The sequence below is a fragment of the Coloeus monedula genome, assembly GCF_965178545.1.
Source record: "Coloeus monedula genome assembly, chromosome: W".
Taxonomy (NCBI): Eukaryota; Metazoa; Chordata; class Aves; order Passeriformes; family Corvidae; genus Coloeus; species Coloeus monedula.
The window spans coordinates 26,502,506-26,518,701 of NC_138821.1; positions in this window are offsets into that span (position 1 = coordinate 26,502,506).

Genomic DNA, 16,196 nt, shown 5'->3' on the forward strand with positions numbered 1-16,196 from the left:
AAAATATAATAAAAGGGTTATATCTGCCACTTCAAGGGGGGCTTCTGCCTTCCTTAGCAGACACCTGTCTTTCAAAACCGAGACAACCTCCAATTTGCCCTAAACAGCTACACAGGCCAAATTTCTGTACACCATCCAAAACACAGACTGTTTACTTCGGTCTTCAAACAGATTCCAAAAGAAATTCAAAGCAGAAAACCATTAAATACCTTGACGATCTTTTCAGATGGTGCTTCACGCAAATCTGTAATCACTTGGAAGTATCCTCGCACTCAGAAGTGGGAGTCTGATGTGCAGGTAGTCGAAGGATCCCCACAAGTGGCAGAACTTGCAGCCGTGGTCAGAGCATTTGAGCGGTTCAGTGAACCCTTCAATTTGATAACTGATTCGGCCTATGTAGCAGGTGTAGTTTCCAGGGCAGAGAGAGCTTTACTAAAGGAGGTTGCAAACCCAAAAATTCATAACTTGCTTTCGAAACATTTAACTGATCTCCTACCGAAAGCAACCATTCTATGTCATGCATGTGACATCATACACTGACCTGCCAGGATTTATTGCAGAAGGCAACAGGAGACCAGATGCCCTAGTGATGCCCATTGAGTTAGTGAATCTGCCTAACAGATTCTAGCAAGCCTAGCTAAGCCATGCAATGTTCCATCAAAATGCTCCAGCTCTCATTTGAATGTTCCACCTCACTCGAGACCAAGCAAAAACCATAGTGGCGACATGCCCGAACTGCCAAAAACATCAGCTTCCATAATTAGATCAAGGGGTTAACCCCCAAGGCCTAGGTGGTTGTGAAGCATGGCAGACAGATGTCACCCACTTCCCCCAATTTGACCTCCAGAAATATATTCATGTTTCTGTGGATACCTTTTCTGGTGCGACCTTTGCCTCAACCCACCGTGGAGAGAGGGCCAAAGATGTTATAAACCACCTAGTCCAGGCCTTCACTGTATTGGGGACACCAAAGAAAATAAAAACTGTCAATGGCCCAGCATACACCTCTGCAGAGTAAAAAACATTAATGAGTGAGTGGGGTGTGGATCACATCACTGGCATCCCTCACTCGCCCACAGGCCAAGCCATCGTGGAAAGGAAGCATCAAACACTAAAAAGACTGCTAGAACAACAAAAAGGTGACAATGAGATCGCTTCCCCCATCATAAGACTTTCCAAAGTGTTGTTCACTTTGAACTTTTTAAACTGTTCCTATGAGGAACCTGATCCTCCCATCATGAGACACTTCACGAACTCTGCCAAACATAAACTGACTGAGAGACCTGAGGTCCTAATAAAAGACCCTGATACTTTACAAATATGTGGCCCGTACCCCCTAGTCACCTGGGGTAGAGGCTACGGGTGTGTTTCCACCCCAGAAGGTCCAAGATGGATCCCTGGGAAGTGGATCAAACCCTTTTTGAGACAACCTACAGATGCCAAGCAAAGGAAAGAAGCTGCCACAGCCTGGAAAAGAAAAAAAACCAAACCACCTAGAAAAAAGACTCCTCCTGCAGGCCTGAAAAATAAACTCTCCCCTTCCCAGTCTCCTTTAAATGTGTCTCCCTTCCCAAAATGACCCCTCATTTTGTTTTGAAAGAAGGGGAGTCCAAGGGAGCCATTGTTATTTAAGTTAATTGTATTTGTATTAATTTTATTTGTGTTACACTGTTTCTAAAGTTACCACCCTTGACTGCGTGATGACATCCTACCTGCTGCTGTCCTACCTGCTGCTGCAGCTCCTCCTGTGCTCCAGCAGCTGGATTCCTTCCATGATCAAGGACATTGTTTGGGTTTTGTTTATGGTGTTGTTAATTTTATTAGCCCTTCCCATTTGTAAGTGTTTGGTTTTAAAAATCCCTTAAGTCTTCTCCCTCATTTCAATATAATAAAAAGGGAGGAGATGTTGCTATGACCCAGCCCACTGTGGGGCTGTGGCAGCGAGATACCAATCAACCCCGGACAGTCCTGTGGAAGACACAGACTCGGAGGGTGGGTCGATGGGCGGCTCAGAAGCTTAAGCCGCATTCCCCCTGGGCCACACCCAGGTCCGAGCTCCCTTCCCCTGTTCAGGAAATTTCTCGGTTACTCGGTTGTTCATGGGTTCTTTGTTATAACTCCCGCCTCTCAGTTTCCCCCATTGGTTCTTGTCTAATTGTATCCTCCCCCTGGCTTGAAACTCATTGGTTATTTTCCCCTTTCCCTGTAGTTTTCAAACCCCCTATAAAACTGAAGAAAAGCCTCTCTGCGAGATCCCAGATTAAGATCACTGCCATGTTCTGGTTGCTAAACTTCTGACAATAAACCTGTTAGGAGCCAGACCAGAACCACCTCTCTATCTCCAAACTAACGTGAGCCCAGATCATCGGCTCCTGCCATGTGTCCTCTGCAAAGAAGCCAGCGAGCACGCCCAGCCAGCAGCGCATATCCTAATGCCGACGTCGCTTCTGCGACACAGAAGTAACACAACTGGACTCTGATCAAAGGCACACCAGAGCTCGTGCCGTGAACACTGAACTGCGTTAATGTGCATGTTGCCGTGTGTTGTTTGAGTGTGTTGTATTGAGGCATTTGTTTGGAGGGATGCTAGATTATTGATTTCTGTGCTAATAGAATTAGAATTGTGGCTAGGTGAGAGGTTAGAAGAACCCCTCCCCCCTCAGTGGCTTGGTCTTGATTCTTGGGAATTTGTAAATCCGATAGAACATTGGATAGAGAGAAGAGGCGAACAAGTTCCTTTAGAGGGAATATATAGAACCTCTGCAGGAAGATTAGTAGCTTTAGATTGGGAACAACCAGCAGCAGAGGATTTAGGTTTTGAAAGAATACATGGAATAACTTGTTTTTGTGGATGCGTTAGAACTTTTCGTTCAGTGAGAGGGTGGCATGTTGCATGGGTACTAATACAGTGTAAAATTTGTAAGAAGAGGTGGTACTGTTCTTCTGCCTGGTGGCAGAGCTTATGCTTTCACTATTATCGGAGGCACTCTAGTGAAGTTGGTTTTGAGCCTGAGATTTTGAAGTTTGTGTGCAGGAAGTCGCATTTGGTACCTGAGGTTTGGGAGGTTTGGGAAGAAAACTGGGAAAGAATTGTGAGAGAAAGTGGTATTGTACTCCTACTAGTAGGAGTGTGTGGTGTCCAAGCTGCCAGAGGACTGAGCTTGGTATCAGACTAGAAAGAGCAAGAATAAAGAACTTAGCAGAAAATGAAGGTGTAAATAATGTTAGAGTGAGGGGAGAGTGGCAGAGAATAGTGAGAAATTTGAGAAGAACTAGTTAGAAAAGTACAGCAAGTATATGTAAGAAGGGATGAGGAAAAAGGCAAAAGCAAAGGCAAAGGTGATGGCAGAAGTTGTAAGAATTGTGGACATTGTGGTTAATAGATTTGGGTGTTTAGTTCCCTTTTCTGCTTGGTGTTTTGTGCGGAGCTGTAAGGCTTCTGTTTAGAGGGGACCCATGCCCCTGTTTTGTGTTTTGTTGTGAAAAGCCAAAATTGGCAGTGTGGGAGACAGAGGAGTAGAAACTCCTGCAATTAAAGGAGGCTTTGATTTACAACCCTGGAAGAGACTAGGTCTGGCTTAATTGATAGAGATTTATAGACTTTAAGCAAAAGGATTACAAACTTGTATTCCTATAATTATAAGTAAAATCGTACACTGGGTGTTTTGGTGGAGGGTTTTAAAATATAATAGTGTGATTTTATATAGTTTAAGTTAAGAATGTAGATGGTATAAGAGAGACATCTGTGTGTACGTGACATGAGAAGTTATTGGTCAAGACATAGCTGCATTGTAGTGAGAAGTGCCACAGGTGATAGGTCATAAATATAAAACAAAGTGTCGTTTTGAGTGCCTATTGGATTAGAAAGTTATAAATTACGATGTAACCCTAAATCTTGTGACGTCACCATTATTCGGAGGTACTGTAAAATCTCATGCCTGGGCTGATGCGTTTGTTATTTTAAACAATAAATTCGTGTAATTGCGTAGTCCCATCCCTGAAAGTTATTTCCTCCGAGGAGTGAAGCTGATCCGGAGCTCCTATCTTGTGGGGAACCCCCCCCCCCCACCAATCTGTGGTTTATTGTAGAGAACTAGAATTGGCAGGTTCTAATCCTGAAGCCAGTTCTGCAGCTACAGCCTTCTAGTGTTGTCCCTATGCAGGCCTAGGTATTTGTCATGCAGCCTCGTCTGTGGGGGCTGTAGAGAAACTTTACGGGAAAATGCCTGTCCTGAGTGGCCAGAGGAAAAAAAAAGATAAGAAAAAGCAATTCAAATGCCTGATCCACAGACTGCAACTCTTGCAAAACTTTTTATAGCAGTCTCACTCCCTCCACTGAACAATCAGTTGGAAGAAACCCACTGAAAACCTGTGGGAAACAATAAAAGTGGTGCTCTTATGATCCGGTTTAAACTCAGAAAAGCAAAGAAAGTTAAGTCTCTGAGCATAAACCGGAAAGAACTTAGAAGGTTCAAAATATTCCCAGAAACAAGATTAAAACCAAACAAGGTTAGATGTTGATGCCAAAAAATTGATGTATTTTATTTAATAGTAGAGAGGCAAAGAGAAGGAAAAAGAAAAGAAAGAGAGAAAGAAATGGAAAAACAAGTATGCAAGAGGGGGTGGGGGGACAGGGAGAGGTGACAGGGGTTAGGTAGAAGCATATCACCCATCTGAGGGTCCCAACACCGTCTCGTTGCTCTCCTCCATCTGGTCTGCTGGTGGTGAGGGTCCCCCACCGCTGCTGTGGCCACACTGCCACACGCCACCACACCACATTCCACTCCAAAGAGTACAGAATCCCGTGGATTAATATACGCTGTGGGCCAGGTGGGAATGCCCACGTGTCTCCTCTTGCAGGGGCTAGCTTGACACTGTCACTTGCAACACTTGATAGGTGGAAAAGACTCCACTACTGGAATAAGTAGTAAAGTAGGTATGTTTATTCCAGTGCTGGGACGCATGGGGGATAGTTCCTCCAAAGTCATGCGTGCCGACAGCTGCATTCAGCTTGATATATATTGGGCTACAAGTTCCATAATCATTAAGTTTCCTAATATGCCTATACATATTCATTACCTAGCCCGGCCTGGCCTAGCCTCGCCTTGTATTATAATGAGCCCAAAAGTCATTTACATCCGCTTTGCGCTTGCACAGTGTTGTCTGGTGGTCGTGGGCAGGGGTCTCCGGGATGAAGTGAAAAGTCTTCATCATTCTGAACTTTTCACCTTGCTTCCCTGCGCATGCTCTTTATGTCCCTGGCCCAATCCCAAACTTCAAGGCTGGTTTAAGTTAGTTTTAGGTTCGAAAACAGGATCTTTGGTCAAGATTCCTTCCCTTTATCAATAGTCTTGTATCTTCTCATCCTGCTTTGGTAGGCACAATAAGTGTTGAGCAAGCTGTATGCACTGCTTTTAACAAAACTTAGCAAATCAATTAACCTCTGATTCCCCCTCCTCCCCCTAATTCACACTGAGGGTCTGTTGCATCATCTCTGGTGCTCTGGTGCAGGGTCTGGGGACCCTTTGAGGTGGGCCCCTGTGATGGGCCATGTCACCCCCTTCTGCTGTGGATAAGCTTCCCCCCCCCCCCCCCCAGTGAGGACCCCTCAGCTGGGCTCCTCTGCACAGTGGAGGATGGGCAGTCACTGCGCCTCTGACCACAGGCTTTTCCAAGATACTCAAAGCCTCTCTTCCCCCCTCCCTTTGGTGCAAGGGTCTGTTGGAGCCTGGCAGCTGATAGCCCTGGGGCTGTGGTCTCCACCTTGGAGGTGTTAAGCTTGTACTCCATGAATGTCCCCAGCCCTTACTTTATCTTCTCTTCATCAGCGAGCAGTGTAAGGCCTCAGTCAGGGCCTCATTCAGGGTGCGGTAGTCTTCTTTGCAGCTTTTGTAATACAGTTGCAAAAGTCTTTCAAGAAAATGTTTAAGTCATAAACTATAATATTTCAGTCTCTGACAGGTGCAACAAGCACTTCATAAAATAAAAACTAAAACTCCACTTGAATAAGTTAATGCAATTAACAACTTGTTTCACTCAGACATATATTTCATATTTTTTTCAAGGAAGTTTGTTTCTTTTCTCTTTTCTAAGAATGTCAAACATCCATGCATCGAAGATAAAGCAGTTTGAGAGCAAAGAAACTGCAAGCAGCAAAATCATACCTAAATGTGATAACCATTGCTTCCCTGTCACTTTGTGTTAGCCCCAAAATATTTTACTTCTTTTTTAATAATCAGTCTAGTGGGCCAAATTTTCACTTTTCTTTTATAGGAATCTACCAGCACATGAGATGGAGCTGCATGATAACCAATGAAATTTAAAGTGTCACCATAATTGTTTGCATTGTCTGTTAGTTAATGTTTGTAATTTGTTTGTGTTTTCATTGCAAGTGACTTGGTGAAAGATCAAATAGAAGTTAAAGCATTCTACATATTTTGAGTTTAACTTTTGTCTAACTTGTTTTGTCTTTTTACTGAAAAATGTTGTAGCTAAGGTCTTATGAATAGCCAGAGATCTGCCGGGATGAACCACGCTTCTCACAGAGATATGATGCAACTCTGTTTATTCTATTGTTAGACCCATAGTTATACCCTAATTCCCCAAGCACGCATAAGCAAGCTCCATACTATTGGATCACAGCTGCTGTTCACGCGGCCCTTAATAGCAAGCGATTGGTTACAGATTAATATGCACGCGACTAACTAACACAAGTCTTCCTCTTTCTGTGGTCAGCATCCCCCTCCCCAACATCCTGTCGACTTGCCACATCAGCATTGCTCTTCTGCTTTTTCTTTAGTCAAGGACAGTTCACTAATATAGCTTGGATTGTGCACGTACACATGTCCCTGTTCACTCAGCCATTTCTCTACACTTATGGATCTATAATTTGCCTCAACCAACATTATCCTGAGAGTTGGTGTAAGAATTTATACATATTTTAAATCCTACAAATACAGACTAACCTTCCCAGCTCTGCCTCAGAAGGCTTCAAAATTATTATAATCTGACTAAAGATTTTAGATTTCCTAATTAGTGAATTAAAGAATCTTGACAAAACACAAGCAAATGCTGCATGAGAAATGATTGGATCCCCCTTCCTAAACCAAGAGGGGTAGCCATAGACTGCAGATAAGACATGAATAAAATACAGAAAAGCCTTCTACCAGTTCTCAAACGAATGTGCTGTTGAATCTCATGCCTTATGTCTTAAGAGGGTATTTTAACTTTGCCTCATGCCTCCTATTTATAGCACATTCTGCAATCTCAGTTGTAGGTGCAGAATGTGATAAAGGCAATTTATGTTTTACATTTCATGTGTCTGAATTCTAATCTCATGTATTGGGTTGACCCTGAGTTGATGGACAGTCTTTAAGACCAATTACGCTTCTCACAATTTACATATTTAAACGGCACAGAAAGGCGGGACTTTCCCTTTTTTTGTCGGAGCTCGCTTGCTGGGAGGTGGGGGGGCTCCGAGGCTCCTGGCCCCGCCAGGCCGGGCCGGGGCCACTGCCCCTTTCCCCCTTTCCCAACGCTGTGGCATGGACCCTGGGTCACTGGGGGGGACTGCCTCAGAGCCGCAGGCAGCTAAAACCAGCCATGGACTGCTCACAGCTGGACCCATCTAGCACGGCTTCTGGGGACCGGCGGGTCCCTCTCCTCTCCATGCGGAGCCGGCGGAGTCAACGGGAGCCGGCAGAGCCTCCTGTCTGCAGCCAGCACACTTCGTGCTGAACTGAAGAAGACACTACACAGCCAGCAGCACAAAGGGAGCGAGGCTTTCCCCACCGTAAAGGCTGAACAAGAACACCCTTCAACATGGCCGCGTCAGAGTCAGAGAGAAAGAGAAGTGAGTCACGTGGGACGGAGCTGAGCATGGCGACGGGAGAAAAGAGGGCGGTGCCGCGATTCTGGCGCGCAGCTTAAAAGAAACCTTCTTGCATGCCGTGGTAAGAAACTGTAATACCACAAACTGTTTGTCTCTTTAATCCATTTGAAGAACATGGGGGGATGGAGTATCTTCGTGTGCCTGTGAAGATTGTGAAGAATGCCTATGCCAGGCTATATAGAAGTAGTAAGAGGCTGTTAGAGACTTGTGGCGAAGAAAAGCCTTTGTGTGCAGGCCAAAAGAACTTATCCTTAAAAAGATGAATAACCCCATGTGATGGCCCATGTTTTGTAGTGTGAAGGAACTGTGAGATTTTTCATGGGAGAGATGTTCTACACACAGCAGATTGTTTGTTTCCGGGCGGATCTGCTGTTAGTGGCAGTTTGGGAACCACGTGCAACTGAAGGAAAAACCCTTTTTTCCCTTAAGCATAAGAGAGAGACTTTTCAAGAACTGGAACACTGACTAACATCCCATGTTCTGTTATCCCTTGTGTGAGCTAGGTAAAAGGAGAGAAGTGCTGGAGGGGGGGGGGGGGGGATTTGCTTTAATTTTGTTTTGTTATTGTCTCTTTACTTTTAATTCTGTTAGTAATAAAACTTTTTCATTGTACTGCAACTGTTTAAGGTTTGTGCCTGCTTTGCTTTTCTCCTAATTCTTATCTCACATAAGGACAATAAGTAAGTAATGAATATTTTGAACCAAAACCACTACATTTAATTGGTGTTTCCGCCCAGTTTCGAACTCAACCCGCTACATCTCAATATAACATTTTAAAGGTGGTGATACATGTGAGTATCTTCTGTCCAGTGGGAAATTTCTTAGAGAAAAAGTATGGCAGCCTCACAGTTGTATGATGCATAAGTATAAAAACAGTGAAGCAAAAAAATTACCTTGTAGACAAACATGGTATTACCGCAGGCCTGGTTCCTACTGTATATCACCGTGTCCCGCAGCCATAGGGAGGAGGAGAAGATCCAGCAGGCAGGAATTGTGCAGCAAGATTGATTTATTTAATTATTTTACAAACTCTTTTATAGACTTTTTTCTTCATGGTCCAATTGGACAAAGGACCAGCCACCCCTTGGGGTGATTGGCCAAAATCCTAAAACATCCATTATCAAAATATTTTTCTACTATACCATAAACAAGACTTTCCAAGGTTGCAGGTGGCTTGGTTGTTTACATTCCCTCCTACCTCTTCTGTGAGAGAGAAAAATCTCTCACGTACTTAGAAAATAACAAGAAGATCCTCACTAACAGCATTTTTGTACCTACAATTCCCCCTTTTTGTTTTATAACAACCCTACTATTCATCCTAAATAGAAATCTACATCAGTTATTAATTCTAAATATGTCCTTAAGGCTTTAACTATCTGACTCCATAACAAGAAATTTAAAATTCAGTCTCTGCTTGTGGAGGGACCATCCCAGTCTCTGCTTGTAGAAGGACCATCCGCCTGATGGTTGACATCCTGGTCATCATCAGAAGAGTCATTAGGCTGATGATCTACATTCTGGTCGCCATTTGGATGGTTGGTGTTCTGGTCATCATTTGGAGGTTGCCTGTTCTGCCTCTGGTGCCGTAGGTCAGGGCGAAAGCATTTTGAAGGTAGCCACTGTATCCCAGTATCTGTGGAAACGCAAGCATACCCACGACCCCAAACGATAAGCTCATGAGGGCCTTCCCACTGATTAGTGAGTAAATTCTGTACCCAGACTTTTGCCTGGGGCAGTTGTATGTAGCCTGCAGACTGCAATGAGAGAAAATGATTCAGAATAACAGGATTATTTGAATTTTGTGGTACTGTAAGGTGATTAATTGTATACAAAGCTTTTGCTAGTCAGCTATGTGGGGTTTCTCCATGCATTCCCCTTTTCTGTTTGTCCAAAACACGCTTCAAGGTACCATGAGCACGTTCAACAATGGCTTGGCCAGTAGGAGAATGTGGGATACCAAAGGTATGATCTACACTCCATAGGTGTAAAAACTGCCACGTCTTTTCCGAGTTGTAGGCAGGACCATTATCGGTTTTCACAGAAGCTGGCACTCCCAGGACTGAGAAAGCCAATTTCCAATTGGCAATGACATCACGGCCCTTCTCTCCAGTGTGAGCAGTAGCCCACATAGCCGAGGAGAAAGTGTCAATAGACACATGCACATATTTCAGCCGACCAAATTGTGGGATGTGAGTTACATCCGTTTGCCAAATCTGCAAGGCTTTTAGCCCTTTGGGGTTTACCCCCGCTGGCAAAGGCGCAGTGAGTCCGTGACAGTCAGCACAAGCACTGACAATGTCACGCGCCTTGGTTGGCGTTAAATGAAACTGCTTCTGCAGGGTATGTGCACTTTGATGGAAGAAACCGTGCGATGCCTTGGTTTGTGCAATTTTGTCAGGCTGAGGCCCTACCCACGCAGGGTTGGCCAGCATGTCAGCCCTGGCATTGCCTTCTGTTAGAAACCCTGGTAAACTGGTGTGGCTTCGAATGTGCAGAATGTAATACGGATGCACTTGAGCCTGAATTGCAGACCACAAGGTTTGCAACAGCGAAAACAGAGCCGCATTGTTCACCTCCTTCAGAAATGAACAATCTAAGCATTGGGTGATATCTGCTACATAAGCAGAGTCAGTAACCAAATTCAAAGGTTCCTGTGAGAATCGCTGAAAGCCATGGTAACAGCCCTTAATTCAACTAACTGAGCAGAGTCTGACTCGGATTGGTAGGTTAATCAACCACCTCAAGGGCAGTGTAGGATACTGTGCGCCGTTACGCACAGTGACCCTGCTAAAAATTTGTCCCAATCCGTACGCCCCAAGCTGCCAACACATCCCGTCCCCAAAGGTTAAGGGAAGTGGTAGCAACATAAGGCCTAATCGTAGCTGTGTGCCCCTCTGAGTCCTTCACCATCACAGGCCGTTCACTTAAATAGCTCTGTGTGGTTCCTCCTAATCCTGCGATGGCCGATCCCATCGGGGCTAAAGGCCATGAGGGAGGCCATGCAGAGAAGGAGATGATAGTTACATCAGCACCCGTATCAATCAAACCTCGAAGCTGAGTCCGGGGTGGACGGGCATTCGGCAGGATCAGGGTACATGTCATCTGTGGCCTTTGGTCAGAGATGTCTGCAGTCCAGAAGGCCTGCGGAAGTCCCATAGATCCACTGCCGTTATCTTCATGAGTTTGTTGTTCTATCCTGGGGACACAAGACTTAAAAGGCACTAATTTAGCAAGGCAGGTCTTTTCAGGAATAGTTACAGGGGGTTTTTGCGTAGACACCATAGCGCAAATCTGACCTTTAAAGTCAGCATCAATAACTCCTGAGTGCACTAAGATTCCTTGATGGGCAACGTCAGGTTTTCCCACCAGCATCACACTGGATCCCTGGGCTAAGGGTCCATATGCGTCCAAGGCAACCTTATAAATACCACTAGAGTCTAAGACGACTGCAGCTGCGGTGTGGACGTCAAACCCATCTGATCCGTGGGTGCTGTCTGATCCCTGGGTGCTGTCTCTAGGGTGGCTGGGTAGGCCTGTGCCTGTACCTGTGCCACTCTCTGGGGGAGCGACTGCATCGGAGAGCAATTCCTCCTCCTTGCACCCCGGTGGAAGTTTCCCGGCAACGGCCAACCATCGGCATGAGTCTGGGATCTACAGTAGCCCGAGCAATGCCTTGGCCTGCCACACCTCTTGCACTGGGGGATCGGTGTGTTCTCTTTTTGACTCAGCTTAGGCCGCTTCCATTTCTTCACCTGTTTTGGTTGCTTTGGTTCATGACCAGAAGATGTGTGAACAGGCTGCAGGAACGCAGCCAAAGCAGACCTTTTCTGGTTCCCAGATCCCACCTTAGCACAGGCTTCGACCATGTCTGTTACCTCAGGATCCCCTGGTAAGGCACCTATGATTTTTCTGCACTCCTCGTTTGAGTTATCTCTCACTAACTGCCTTAACAACAACTGTCTTAACCCGTCATCCTCAACCTGCTTCTCGAGAGAAGCAGCGACTTTCTGTACAAAAGAGAGGAATGACTCTGATTTGCCTTGAACTATGTCAGTATATCGCTTTCTGGGTGCTGACAACTCTATGGTTTTCAACAGGGCAGCCATGCCGACCTGTTGAGCTTGCTGCAGGACGCTAGAGGACAAATTACCCTGCAGACTGGGATCAGAGAAGGGACCAGTCCCCATCAAAGCATCTGTTCCCACTGTCCGTCTAGGATCGGCAGCAGGGAGCTGCATATTCCCTAATGCAGCCTTGTCCGCCAGCTTTCTCCAGGTTTTCTCAAAAACTGTAAATTGTACAGGTTGAAATAGAATTTGACCTAAGTGTCTGATATCAAATGGAGCAAGCAAATCTGTATTTATCACCTTTATTATCTGCATAACCTCAGCAGAACCTAGCCCATATTGTGCCACCTTGGATTGGACGTCCTGGGCAACTTTCCAAGCAATTGCCTCATGCTTGTCATGCTCCCCTGAATCTGGGAGAGCCTTATACACTGGGAAAGCTTGGGTCTCTTTTGGGGAACCACTACCATCCTGAACTTCTGGCACAGCCTGTGGGTGAAGTGTAACAGCTCCCTGGTTACCCCCAGAATCCTCAGATCTATTTGACATTCCAAGGATTTCTAATAACCTCCAGTCACCCTCTTCCAATGCTCGCATCTTAATAGACTCTAAGAAGCGATTGTAATGAGTCGGTCGCACTGTTACCGTGCAGCCCTGAAGGGTCCAGGGGCGAGACTGGCGCAGCCTTTTCCTTCGCCGCGCGACTACAGCCACCTGACGACCTGGGGCCAGAACCTCATCTGCCTCACTGCCTGACGAGGAATCATCAGGCAAAGGCAACTTTGGGGTGCTGGGAGTGAACAGAAATGTGCGGGGAGGAGGTGCACTTTGGCTAAGTTCGCCAGAGCCAGAACAGACAGGACAGACTGCAGCTGGCTGTGCGGCAGTTTTTACAGCAGTTTCTTTACGGGAGGCCGTCTCGGCCAGTCCCGTCCGAACCGGTAGTGGAGCTGCAGCCGTCTCCGGGGCTACGGCTGCGCTCGGCGCCGCTGTCGGCGCCGCGCTCGTCTCTCGCACAGCAGCCGCGTTCGGTGCGGTCTCCGCTTCCGCTACCGTTTCGCACTCCCTGGGCGCGCTCGGCGCCGCTGTCTCTGGCCCCCGCTCTGTGGACGCCCCCGGGTCCGCCGCTGGCCCATTCTCTGCGGCCGTGCCTGGCGCCGCCGCCTCTGCCCGCTGCTCCGCAGCCGCCGCCGCTTCCGGGTTTTCCCGCGGCAGCGCTGCCTCCGGTTTCGCCGCTGGCAGTGCCGTTTGGCTTGGAGCCGCGTCTCCCGCCACTGGCAGGGAGGGCGCGGGCGGCGCGGGCTCGGGCATCCACCGCTCTAACAGGCTGAGCAGGTCCTCCATCCTTTGGGATAGGTTCGGTAACTGTCAGAAAAGGCAGATGCTGCGTTAAAAGGTCGATGGCTCGGTTCTGTGACTGCGCAGAACAGTCCAGCGCCAAGGAGGGCAGCGGACCATAGCCAGGCAGTCTCGGGGCAGGCACGCCCGGCGCTACGCCAGCTAAAAAGTTAGATCCAGGTGCATACGGAACCGAGCTAGGAGCCTCTCTGGGGGTCCATTTTGCTAACCCGCTGATTTGCGGCCCTGGATAAGCTGTGGCCGTCGTCCAGCCAAACAGCAAGGCAGGCTGTGCGCCCTCTTGGTGCCCTGACCCCCCCGCCTCTGGCGGCGCGGGGTTCCTGGGGGCTGTGGAGTCCCGCAACTGTGCAGGGTGAGCCGGCGCAGGCTCTGCCTGTGGAGCCGGGGAGTTATTTCAAATCCACCATCATTTGCCCCGGAAGCCCAGTCAGCGGGGCCCCCCTCGGACATTCCTCCGTCACTCATCACCGAGATAGGCAATCCAGCCCTGCTATCACAGTCAAGGTCTGTCAGCAGGATAAATAACGACCGCCAGGTTTTGTATAATTCTAACGCTGCTGGGTCCCCTGTCGGGAGCTCGTGTCGGACAGCGCATCCGAGTTCCTGCCACAAGGCAAAGTCCAGGGCAGTATCTCTGTCCATTGAAATCCATTTTAAAGTAGCCCAGTCTAATAATTCCCGAACTGAGTTTTCAGGAATGGAGGTGTGCAATATGCTAAACACACCTTTCCAGACCAGTACCACAGCATCGGTTTGTGAGCCGCTGTTCGCCATTTCTCAGTTCTGTCGGACCTCCCGGTCCCGGGGAGGAAGGGGAACAGCGTACCTCTAGAGCAATTCGGCTTGGCTCGCAGCGTGCAGGACACGTCAGAGAGTGCAGAATCACGTCGGGCAGCACCAAATATTACCGCAGCCTGGTTCCTACGGTATATCACCGTGTCCCGCAGCCATAGGGAGGAGGAGGAGGAGAATATCCAGCAGGCAGGAATTGTGCAGCAAGATTGATTTATTTAATTATTTTACAAACTCTTTTATAGACTTTTTTCTTCATAGTCTAATTGGACAAAGGACCAGCCACCCCTTGGGGGTGATTGGCCAAAATCCTAAAGCATCCATTATCAAAATATTTTTCTACTATACCATAAACAAGACTTTCCAAGGTTGCAGGTGGCTTGGTTGTTTACATTCCCTGCTACCTCTTCTGTGAGAGAGAAAAATCTCTCACGGACTTAGAAAATAACAAGAAAATCCTCACTAACAGCATTTTTGTACCTACAGGTTGCAACCACCACCCATAAGAAAACAAATCTAAGCTAAAAACAACATCCCACAGACAGCTGCATGTTTTCTTCTCTTGTTTTTGGTTTCTTGCTTCTGTTGATGTTAAAGTTCTCACAGGTGCAAGCTGAATTCTCAAGGGTAAAGAGTAATTGTGCTCAAATCAATGTCTGTGAAGCTTTCTGAGCAGCTGTCAGTTTCCACACCTAACCCTTTCTCTCCTTGCCTGGACCTTGCCTGCCCCTCCTTTGCCTTGCCTTTCCTACCCCTTCCTTGTCTTTCCTTGCTATCCCCTGCCTTGCCTTGCCTTGCCCTCCCTTTTCTTCATTCCCTTGCCTCCCACTCCCTTGCACTGCCTTTCCTTCCTTCACCTGCCTTGCCCAGCCTTGCATTGCCTGCCCCTCCCTTGCCTTGCCTTGCCTCCAACTGCCTTGCCTTTCCTTGCCTACCCCTCCCCTTTTGTGCCTTGCCTACCCCTCCTTTGCCTTGATTTGCCTTGCCTACCCCTTCCTTTTGGAAATTCCAATCCTGGTGGTATTTATTCCATTTTAATTATGACCCCACCAACAGTAAAGTCACAGTTTTTTTGTTTTAACAATACACAATACTTTGGTATATGATATATACTGAATCATTACATTAGGATTAAATCACAACGGAACTATATCCTCAGAAGCATAGAGTATGGGCTCGAAAGAATGGAAATAAATGGCAAACTGTTGATGACAATAAGTGCATTGTGCAAGAACAAGGTTTCATTTGTGAAAGTAACACCATTAAAGTTCAAGATATTGGTTGACACAGAGCAAAATGTTTGTCATTTTGAGATCATCCTAATGAAAACCTGGAATTGTACTTGGTAAAGTGTGTGCCTGCATGAGAACTTGTGATTTTGTACGTATAGACAACCTTATTGTAGATACTCTAATCACTCTAATATTTGTGCTTGTGACTTTGTTGACATTACAGGAAGTGATTTTAGTTATTCAGCTCAGGTTACATCTTCTCAGTTGTTACAGTCTAACTATACCTTGATTCAAGACTTGCCACCTACTCCTATTGGTATGAACCTCATGGTGGTAAAGAAACTGTTACAACATGAAGACTTAAGAGATTTGCTGAAACATGCCCAAGAAAATGGACAAAAGACTGTCCATCATGATGTGGAAGAAACACATCATGTAATGGAACAGGTGAAGAAAGATGGAGAACATCAGTGTTGGGACACTGTAGCAGGATGCTCTGCCCTGGAATGTGGTCAACCAACTCAGTCAATGCCCTATTTGGAAGACTATCAGTAGTGGATTGAGACAGAGCATCATGTGCTGCTTTTGGTGTTGAATTATGCTAAAACTAGTTTGGCTCACTGTAGTGGTTTGGGCCAAAATACTCATTACTGTTTACCTTCTGTGAGATAAGAATTAGGAGAAACGCAAAGCAGGCACCAATCTTGAAAGAATATAAAGAAGTTTATTAACAGACCTAAAAGAAGAAAAACCACAATCATACCACACCTTCAGAACTCTTCTCCCCCCACCTTTCTCCCTTCTCCCACTGACAATGTAAAAAGACAACTCTTGAGATGTTCAGTCTGTTTACCA